We start from the raw sequence: 12,122 nt of genomic DNA on the forward strand, positions 1-12,122 counted from the left end.
GTGAGAACCAATATGAACCAATCATTTAAATAATTAATGTTATATCCTAAAATAACATAAAAATACCTAAAATGTTCACCGGATTAATGTTCACCGGAGGCCGGAGATCGGAGGTCGGAGAGAGGAGTTTTTTAAAAATACCTAAAATGCCCTTTAATTATAATTTTAACTCAAATTACCATAATTACTAATTTCCTTATTTATCCGTTRATTTGTGGTTAAGATTGGTTCTCACAGTTACCACAAACAACTCAGTTCTCCCTTGGAGATCGTAGAGTATTACTTTGATAAAATTAAGAATTCATGCCAAGTCTTTGATGCGAAAAAAATACTAGTTTGTTAACAAAAAAGAGATAATGTATTATAACTTTTTAACTTTATTTTTTGAGAGTCTTGTCATATAAACCAACGGTGATAGGTCATTTATCAAATGTTTACCGGGTAATTGTTTATCGAGTGTTACTTACCTTCTAGATGAGCATGAAAAGAACCCTTAGCAGCTGTTTGTTTACTTATTAATAGTTCCATTAAGAGGTAGCCTCAATATCGCTAAGAGGTTAGGGGCTGTTTATTTGGCTCTTAATGGTGACATTAAGAGCCAACCTCTGAATCGGTCAGAGGTGAAATGTGTTTGGCAAAAAAAAACAGCCCTCTTAATCGTTACACAGACCTCTTAACCATTTTGAGGGTGGGGGGCTACTCAACCATTCAGATTACCATTTCTTCCATGAATACCCTTCCACACCCTTTACCAAGTAGCCGCGCCCATCGTCTCCCCAAGTCGTCGCCTTGCCGATTATCGCCTCCCCCATCTTCTCCGGCGCAGGTGTCGTCGGTCGCCCTTTCCACAGCCCCTTCGTCTCCCCAAGTCGTCGCCTCGTCGGTTCCCGTCCTCCATCTTCGTCGTCGGTCTTCTTCTTCCAGCAGGTCTCACGTCGCCTTCTTCCAGCAGGTCTGTCGTCGCCGCTCGTCGCTGCCTCTCGTCGCCGTCTCCGGTCGCCTTCCACAGCCTCCTTACTGCTGCATCCTCTCCTGTCTATGGTTTGGTTTAGGGAATTTTTAGCATTTTTCTTTGGAAATTGATGGTGTTTATTGCTAATTTCATGTTTGTAACAATGTTAATGATGATTGGATTACCAACATTTTGCAATTTCTTGAGGATTTGATACTGAGATATGAAGAACAACATCTTTTCTATATATCCGGCCGGTTAGAATTGATTGTATTTCTTGAGGGTTAAAATGGTAATTTGTTGTMATTCAGAGAACAATTACCAAACAACCTTGTTTCATTCAGCACTTAACCATTCTGAGTCTCTTAGCCATTCTAACCTCTTAACTATTCTGAACTAAATCATTCAGCAACTGCAAACAACCCCTTAATCTTGTTTGGTAAAAAAAAAATCTGCCTCTTAATAGTTCTAAAATCTTCTGAATGATTTTGTATCCTGGACCTCCCTTAACCATTCAGCATCCTAATTCTATTGTAAACAATTACCAACCAATTAGATTTCATTTGCATTATATCATGAGAGCTTCTTAATCATTCTGACCACTTAATCATTCTGCACCAAACCATTCAGTAACTGACAAACAACCCCCTTAATCTTACTCAATAAGAAGCATAGCAATGAATAGAGTCTTACCCAGTAAGTAATAAGGGAGAAGACTTTTACCGGGTAAGTAAAGACGTTTACCAACAATTCATTTCGATAACCGAGAATGTTATCTGATAAATTAAGTTAGGGTAGAGCTCTTGTCGATAAGTGCTTATTAAACGAAGTCGGAATTAACAGTTTTCCCTAAAACTTAATTGAAACTCAATAAAATTAATATAATGTAAAAACTATATGTATATAATTAATATGCAATTTAATAAAAATAAGCTAAAAAGTATATTAATTTAATAATTAATTTTTAAATATCATTAAATCACAACCGTTTATTATTCAAATCAACGGCCAAGATCGGTTAACAAAGTTAACACGATAATCTTGGTTAGTATCTGAACAAGCCCCTATATATATATATATATATACTTATCTATATATATATATATATATATATGTGTGTGTGTATGTGTATATATATATATGGGCGGTTCAAATGAAAACCGATTTTCAATTGTGAACCAGGGGACAAATGAGAAAACATGTCCCACACCTTCAGGGGTTATTCATCATGAATAATGTATCATTACTAATGAATATGTGTTATTCATCACGAATATTGAATCAATTTAACATGAATAATGACTGCGTATTATTCATTGTGAACATTGTATTGTTCATCATGAATAGTTCATTAACATTTACCTTCGTCATTCATATTGAATGCCCTTTGTTATTTATAATATTTGTGGACACCGATGACACATGTTAAACTCTCATTTGCCCCCCGGTTCACAACAAAAAATCGGTTTGTAATTGAACAATTTTTTCTTCCTCTATCTCTCTATATATATAGAGATGTTAAGGGGAAAACCTTAAAAACTGAAGAAAAAAAATTCATCAACCGTTAGATTAATTAATCCAATGGATGTGATTAAAGAGGCAGTTAAAACTTTGTTTTTAAATTTAAAATCTCTCACCCCTTATTTTTTAAATCAAAAAAATATGAAACATGATCAAAATTCGAACGAAACAAATTACACCAAAATAACAATTATATTTTTCTCGTTAACTTTTTTTTGTAAGGGTGTCCGGGCCAAAGTCCGACTAATCCCCGGCAAATTTGGAAGTTAAACATGGCCCCACTTAAATGTCGCCAACACTCCCCTCCCAGGGCTCGAACTCGGGTTCATGATTATGCCATACCCAAGCCTTTACCACTAGGCTAGAAGGTCTTTGACTTTTTCTTTTTCTCGTTAACTTGATATCCATATTCATATAGTTTTCCGGTTTTCCATTTATTTAGAGTTTTCCCTTGAACATGACCATATATATATATATATATATAGCCATAGGTTTATTTGAAAAGTGGTAAGTATTTGAGAAGTAGATAAGTGATCCTAACTCTTCATCTGGTTAAGATTTGTGGCGTTGACTGTGAACCACCACATACTTCATCGCATAGTACGAAAAAAGGGTAGTTTCGTAATTTTTACAAATAAATGACAAAAAAGTGCATATGTGAACTATTATAATTCACATATGAACGATATGTTCATATGTGAACTTACGTAATTCACATATGAACTATTTAACTAATTCACATGTGAACCCGTGAGATTCGCATTTGAACTAATTAACTTATTCGCATATGAACTAATTAACTGATTCACATGTTAACTATGGGTTCACATATGCACATGTTTGCCACATAGTTGTAAAAGTTACAAAACTACCTCTCTTTTTTTCGCTTGACCGGTCAAAGTCGCAAATCTTGACTAGTCAAAGTCGCAATTTTTGATCAGTCAAAGTCGCAATTCTTGACCAATCTCGATCGTATGAAAGGCGAGGATCACTTCTTTACTTCTTAAATACTTACCACTTCTCAAATGAATCTCTCCCTAGGAGAATGATCGTATAAGAAGGAAAGTAACAGTGAGAAGTGTAAGAAGAGATCTGAACTCTTGATCACTTTTTATCTTATGTCCGCCCATGAATTTTGCTTTAGAAGAGAATTGATCTGGTGCATTTTAGTCCACCTCATTAGTATTAACATTCAATTATGATTGATCCAAGAGTAGGGATCTCTTCTTATGTTTCTTATCATAACTTCCCTTTCACTGGAATCAACCCTCTCTCTCCACACACACACACACACACAGATATATATATATATATATAATTTGGTGTTTTTTTTACGGATTGATTGGAATTAAAAAAAAATTATGTTAAATTTGCTTATAAAAACAACTTATTGACTTATTCCGGTGTGGCACCAGTAATAAATATTTTTGAGTGTTTGGATAAACAACTTATACCAGTGTCAAACTAGTAATAAGGAGTTTTTGAAAAAGTTAAACTCTTATGACTTATAATAAGTTAATAAGTGTTTTTTTTAGAAAAATATAAGTTGTTTCAAATAAGCAATCTCAAACACCCCCTTAATATTTTTAGTTTTTTTTACRTCAAGGTTGGAGATGCTTCTAGTTTAAGAAACTGAATTTTGTTATATATGACGAGAAATTTAAAAAAAATTTCATTAAAATAATAAAAATATTTTTTACAAAGTTTTAATACGTTTTTTTCTATTTTTTTAATACATCAAAGAAGTAATATGTTTCTTTAATTGTATGAAAGAACACATATAGTATGTTTCAAAATACTGAGATTCTAAAAATAATTTTTTTAAAATAAGAATTAAAACAAAATATATTCCGTAATAATATCAATCATATCATCATGCATGTAATTTAATTGACAAATGGGTGAGATGACTTTCCCCCAATAAAAAACATGTCTCGGATTCGATCCCCTCTCTCTCTCTACGACGACTAGTCTCAATTGCTGATTGAGCCAAAAAAATGATGACTCACGTTGGTGTTCTTTGAGGCGGGTTCCATATGTGAGTTGTCGGTAATCAACTTTTTGTCCAAATAATATCAATAATAAGTAATTTGAGGGAAAAAAAACTCCATTTTGGAGATCGTAGAGTATTACTTTGATATAATTAAGAATTCATATTATGTCTTTGATGCGAAAAAAATACTAGTTTATTAACAAAAAAGAGATAATGTATTATAACTTTTTAACTTTATTTTTTGAGAGTCTTGTCATATAAACCAACGGTGATAGGTCATTTACCAAATGTTTACCGGGTAACTGTTTATCGAGTGTTACTTACCTTCAAGTTGAGAATGAAAAGAACCCTTAGCAGCTGTTTGTTTACTTCTTAATAGTTTCATTAAGAGGTAGCATCTGAATCGCTAAGAGGTGAATCTTGTTTGACAAAAAAAAAAGTCTGCCTCTTAATGGTTCTAAAATCCTCTGAATGATTTTGTATCTTGAACCTCTCTTAACCATTCAGCATCCTAATTCTATTGTAAACAATTACCGACTAATTAGATTTCATTTGCATTATATCATGAGAGCTTCTTAATCATTCTGACCACTTAAACATTTTGCACAAAACCATTCAGTAACTGCTAAACAACCCCTTAATCTTACCCAATAAGAAGCATAGCAATGACTAGAATCTTACCCAGTAAGTAATAAGGGAGAAGACTTTTATCGGGTAAGTGCTTACCGGGTAAAAGACGTTTACCAACAATTCATTTTGATAACCGAGAATGTTATCCGATAAATTAAGTTAGGGTGGAGCTCTTGTCGATAAGTGCTTATTAAACTAAGTCGGAATTAACATTTTTCCCGAAAACTTAATTGAAACTCAATAAAATTTATATAATGTAAAAACTAATATATATATATATATATATAGAGAGAGAGAGAGAGAGAGAGAGAGAGAGGGAGGGGGGGTTGGTTATTATACAACCCTTGGCATTTGTGCAACTAATACAACTCAATCTCAACCGTCCATTTCATTTGATTAATATGTTATTTCATAGAAGTTTTGATTGTTTTCTAGTAAAGTATTGATTATAATTAATGAATCATATTCATCTTCCATAAATATTCAAATCATAATAAATGAACTCTCATCATTTATATAAATATATCAATTTATTGGGTTGCATTGGTTGTACAAATGCAATGGGTTGTATTTGAAACAAACTCTCTCTCTCTCTATATATAATATAATTTAATAAAAATAAGCTAAAAAATATAGAATTTTAATAACTATTCTACTTTAGAATCGTTTCATCCATTTTCCTCTCCTTATCATTATGCAAAAAAGGGAACTTTTAGCCAAAAAAAAAAGTTAATACTCTTAAAAGAATAGCCCACTTTTTCCATTTAAAAGCAATATATGTATACACATATATATTAAATTGGTTTCAAACGAGAATAATAAACAAATAAATCATATGTGATTTTCATTAAACTAACATGTAAAATCACATGTGATTACGTTTGTGGGCCAAGTCGTTCGTGCACCCATGTGTTGAACGTTTTTCATAATCACATATGATTTTAATGTAAAATCACATGTAATTTGATTGTTCTTGTGTTCTTTTATTTTGACATTGTTCTTGTTTGATCCCAACTCTCTCTTATCTCAACAAAATAATTTATGTTCAGTTAAAACCCCATTTAAGCACCTTATTTTTATTTAACAGAAAACATTTCAAAGGAAAAGTAGTCTGAGGTTGGCCTTATTGGTTTCAACCTCAACGAATTCAATAATTACGAGCTTAGCGTTGAAACCGTGACTTTTTAATAAGCTAAAACTCATATAAACGATCAAACCGACCATCACGACAGTTTTGGCTTATCGAGCTTTTTGACAAGCCAACTCATGATATTTTTTAAATCGACTAGTCCCGATCACAACCCATGATAACAACGCTAACATGCATTGTTTTCTCACTTTAACTAATTATAACGGAAACAGTTGGTGATTTGAAACCACGGGACCATCAAACAAGTGGCCACCTCCTTGTGATGGAACTCCACGTCGGCGACAACGATTTCTACTTATAGATTACTTTTTATGGTAAATACGTTATCTAGCATCTTTATTTAACTAATACGCTTTATATACAACAATATGGTTTATCATAAACTTCTAATCAAACCGGAACACCTATGAATAAAGACGCAATTGAGAAATTAATATAAATTTTATTACGGAGAAGAGACAAAAATTGGAGGGGGCGACTACACTTTAGCCCCCTCCATGACTCTGTCATTGTCCTTAAGGAATTGATAGCACCTATTAGATGTAAAATATCTGCTCGGTATCAACAGTATAAAAAAACGTACATTTATTAATTCAATAAACTTAAATATTCTACTATCTATACTATATTATAAAACATTTGACAAAAACTCTTAAAAATCATTTTTTATGCGTAAAGTACTGTTTATTAATGCATATTACTTAAAGCTCAAAATTACAAGTAGATTGTGCGTAAGTACAACTTATTAAAGCTCTATATCTGAATTCGTGTAAATAATTGCAGATAAACATAATCAAATACATGATAAACATCTCATTTTAAATATAAAAAATCTAAAATATAATTAGGATAATCAATGAGTTCTAACAGAATACTTAATTATTATTTTTATAAAATGTTATATTATTAAACCAAAAATAAATTATTTCGTTATTAAACTTAAATTAAATTATAATAAAAAATAAGAACTTTTAAATAATTGATTTGATATTAACATTGATATATTTTTTCTCAAATTTTTACGATATCTTCAAATTTATATTTTATTCAAAAATAAAATCATTATTGCTTTCTTAAAAACACACAAAATCGTATTATAACATCGACAGAGACAAATAATAAAATAGAACATTAAAATCGAGACGTGTCTCGCTGCATTGCGCGAGTACTCTTCTAGTAATGTTTTAATAAACCGATTTTATTATAATGATACAACATATTATGATATATATATATATATATATATATATATATATATTGTCTATTGAATAATATTTTAAATATTTAATTACAATTAATACATATTTATTTAATTAGAAAATGTATATAAAGTAAGATTCTTTCCGGATGACAATAAAAACCACATGAACTTTATTCAGGTTTACACGTGTCAAATATATATTTTCTTCGTTTTCATGTTCCTTTAACCCATTGTGGTCGAATAGCACCAAACCACCTTCTTTTTTTATTTTTATTTTAAATTTATTTAACTTCAGAATTTTATATTTTTGTATCCTTTTATAATATTTAAATTGTTTAATATAATTAAATAATTATAAAATTACGAGTGTTAATTAAAATGATCTGATGAAAGAGAATGGATTTCGTGGTTTTCCATAAATATATAAAAATCGGAAATATCTGGAATTGTTTTAGGATTTTGTCTAAAATTCGATCCATAAACTCTATGTGATTCGTGTTTGTAACCGTATGGGAACCCGTATATGTCAGGATCCGAAATACGTAATTGAATCTGATAAACTTATCAAATTCGAAATCGATGGGATTCAAATTGATTTTGTGGATTCGGTTCATTATTAGGATCAAAATCTTATCTTTGATCGTAAAGTCGTTTTAGGATCCAATACAACGTAATCTTGCCAAATCCGAAATATATCCGAAGAAAAAAGATTAGACTAAGTTTTTCTTATCGTAAAAGTCTTACTAATGTATTCAGTATTGGTCCAAACAAAAATGTCTTCAGCAAAATCGAAGGCTAGTTGAAGTGAAACCAAGATCGACATCAAAGCGGATTGGATTTTCATTTAGATCGATGTAAGACCAGTATTGGAAAGTCAAAAGAGTTTTGACAATTGTTAAAAGAATTTGACAAGCCGATTTTGGAGTGCAAACTTAACCAACAAGTTTGACTCATCAACTCCCACCAACTTATGTCCTGTTATTGGAATATGCTCAGCATTTATGTCAGCCAAAATAAGTTCTAAAATACCATTGTTAATGGTATCATACTTCCTTTATTGTTTACTCTCCATACAAAAGGATGAGGTGGTTAACAAACGTCTAATTCTATCTTTAAGATATTCGAAAGCTAAAATAAAGAGTACAAACATTCACAAATCAACAAACCAGAAGAAGACACAAATTCGACAAGTGGTATTTAACTCATTAAGCATGACCCTTACCCTTGTCCACCCTTGAACATCGTGCTCCTGAGATACGTACTAATAGTCATCGTTACAAAGCTCAACAAGTTCATGGTTTTTATGCACAAACCATACATGTCCCATCATGCACAATAACAAACAAAATACTCATATGCATATCTGTTTCAAAAAGCCCTTTAAATAAATTCAAGATATCATAAATTGTCCATCGGGTAAAGGCTGTACCATCACAAACTTCTCTGGATTATATGGCTCACCCTTGTCCCACCATTCGTCCCTAGGATGCCTTCCCTTTTGATATATCGACCCAAATCTCATACCCGATTAAACCCATCGAAAAACAATAACCCATTTATGGCAAGCTAAATAATATTTAAAAAAAAACAGTAAACAAATAGCATGCAACCCACAAAATAAAATTACATACATGCATCAAATGCCTATAAACATGTACATAAAAATAATATCATACGTAACATATGTATTCCAAATAATTCTCATGCTCAAGTAACTTATACATAAGTATGCATCCTAGTAAAAGTCTCATGAAAACTTACATGTACGTGTAGGCCGATTAAAGTCAACACCCGAATCGATAACCTACAATTTCATATCATTAATTTTTTAACCTTCCAAAAGTCAACTTACGGTCAGTCCTTGGTCCACCTCAAAGTATTAAGCAGTATAATACCCCATAATGTCTAATTAATATTTATAATTAGACAAATTAATTGCTCCAATTTTAAACATCCCAATAAATCGTAAATCTCGTATTACAACACTTAATATTATTATTAAATCATATAATATAAATTAAAGGATTGAATAATCTCCCTTAAAAAATAGCTAATTAAATTAAAGTAATGGTCTAAAATAAGTTAACATATTAATTACATAAGAATTTAAATTAATATAATAATTAAATTATAAGTTAAATTAACTACTTAAATAAAACCTAATATAATTAATAAAACCCCAAATAATTAAATTATTTCCTCAATAAAATTTGACCAACCCCAAGTAACTAAGAGGTTATTTACCCAAATGCTTACCGGTAAGTGCTTACCTATATGAGTCAACACTATAAGTTATTTTGATGATAAGATTTTAGTACATTGAAACGTATTGAATACAAAATTAACTAGGTAAGCGCTTACCTGGGTAAGATTCGTAATCTTTACTTGCCGGTTAAGACTCTTCATCATTCTCATCGCTCTTACCCGGTAAGATTCTTGGACATTGTCATGTTATTCCGATAAGAAAATTTATTCGGTAAGCACACTACCAACTAAGCATTCAGTAAACGGCCTCTAAATAACTAATCAGAACCCAAAAAGAATCAATAAAAGGTGCAACTTTTGAGTCTTGGGGCTTCTTTAATAATCTGAATCTATAAAGAACTCAAAATATTCAATAGCTACTTTACCTTTAAAAAAAAGTATTAAGAGTAAAAATCTTTAAAAAATCATATCAAACTTCAATAACTACTTTATTTTAATAATTACAATATTAGCTACATAATATAATACAAATATTTAATATATTTGATAAATATTATTTCTCTCTCATAAACATGTATCTTCAATACCTTTTATTGGTGAAAAAAAATTAAAATATTATGTATCTCTACTAATATATATATATATATATATATATATATATAGGGTCAAGTTCAAATGTTAACAAAAGTTTTTGTGTTAACTTTGTTAACCGATCTTGGTCATTGAATCTTTCAATAAACAGTTTTGATTAAACATTATAAAAACATATTTTTTTAAATTTAAAATTTCATAAAGATAAGTGAACAAAGTTAAAAAAAAGGTATTTAAGTAGTTTTTCTTTTTTATGTAACTCTCATATCATTAATTGAGAGTTACAAAATAAAAAAATCTCATGATTTTTGTTAGTGTAAGAACCATATGAGCACAACTATATATATATATATATATATATGTGTGTGTGTGTGTGTGTGTGTGTGTATCATTGTGTCAAATACAAACAAAAAATTGACATATATATGAACTTGGACTGCATAGCATTTATGAACATAATAAAAATAGTTGTTATACGAAAGGAAATAAATAAAAAAACAGGTATGTACACAATATGAACAACTTGTGAACAATAATTTCTTCATTATGAACACATTCAGGAGCGATCTTTTGTCAATTGGAGTTTTATATATGCATTGCATCCACGCCGTTTAAGATTCGTATTACAGTATCTCCTTTCGCCGGACTGAAGAGCTATAGAATCAAAATACTTTTTAATTGGTATTCCCTCCCTACTACATACAAACCATCTTGTTTGTATGTCTCCGTTCTTGTTTTTTTTTTTGGCATGAAGACGAACATCAAACCCGACATTGTCCGCGTACGTCATGTACATCTTTTCCGCTTCATTTATAGATATGAATTGTGCGTTGATCTTTGGTTTAAGCTCGTCATTAACATTGGTGATAAAATATTTGCTTCCATTTGAATACTCTCCGACATCGTGCTTTGTTTCATGTTCGGAGGGTGTAAGTATGTGAACACCTATTGATACCTTCATAATTAGTAAAATCAATGAACATTAATATTACATAACTGGAGTAATCAACTACAACAACCAAAAAATAGATTTATTTGGTGCGAGTTGGAGCAATCATTAATGACCATGAGATGATTAATGTGAACATATATGAACATGAACATATATGAACAACAGGTGAGATCTATTTGATTCGAGTTCACAAGCTGTTCACAGACTAAAATAATTGACATGAACATATATGAACAAATTGTGCATAGATTTAGTTCGTGCGAGTTAGATCAATCATTAATGACCATAAGATGATTGATGTGAATATATATGAACATGAACATCTATGAACAACAAGTGATATCTGTTTGGTTCAAGTTCACAAGCTGTTCATAGACAATTGACATGAACATATATGAACAAATTGTGAACATGATCAAACCACATAGGAAGAGAACATCGTATGTTCATGTATGAACACATAACCTCCATACTATGAACACCGGGTGCAATCACTTACACAATTTGACATATATGAACACCAGGTGTAAGAACGGTGCTTATATAAAGATTTGGGAGCAAATTTTTAACCAACGACTCGGTAAGTTGACATGAGCATATATAAAACAGCAGATGATATCACTAACAGAAACCGGTATTCATATGATGGGGGTCATTAACATGAACATATACAACTGTGAACATGATGAAGCCACGTAGGAAGAGAATATCATAGAAAATATATGAACACATAACCCCTATCATATGAACATCAGGTCAATCACTTACACAAATTGACATATATGAACACCAGGTGCAAGCACTTACACAACTATAAAGATTTGGGATCAAGCTTCAAAAATGACACTTGTGTTCATATGACATGAAGTTTCGTTCATGAAATGTTATATACTCAAATGAGAGTAGTAACATGAACATAATGGTTTA

This window comes from Cynara cardunculus, assembly GCF_001531365.2.
Source record: "Cynara cardunculus var. scolymus isolate 2C chromosome LG 7, CcrdV1, whole genome shotgun sequence".
NCBI classification, from domain to species: domain Eukaryota; kingdom Viridiplantae; phylum Streptophyta; class Magnoliopsida; order Asterales; family Asteraceae; genus Cynara; species Cynara cardunculus.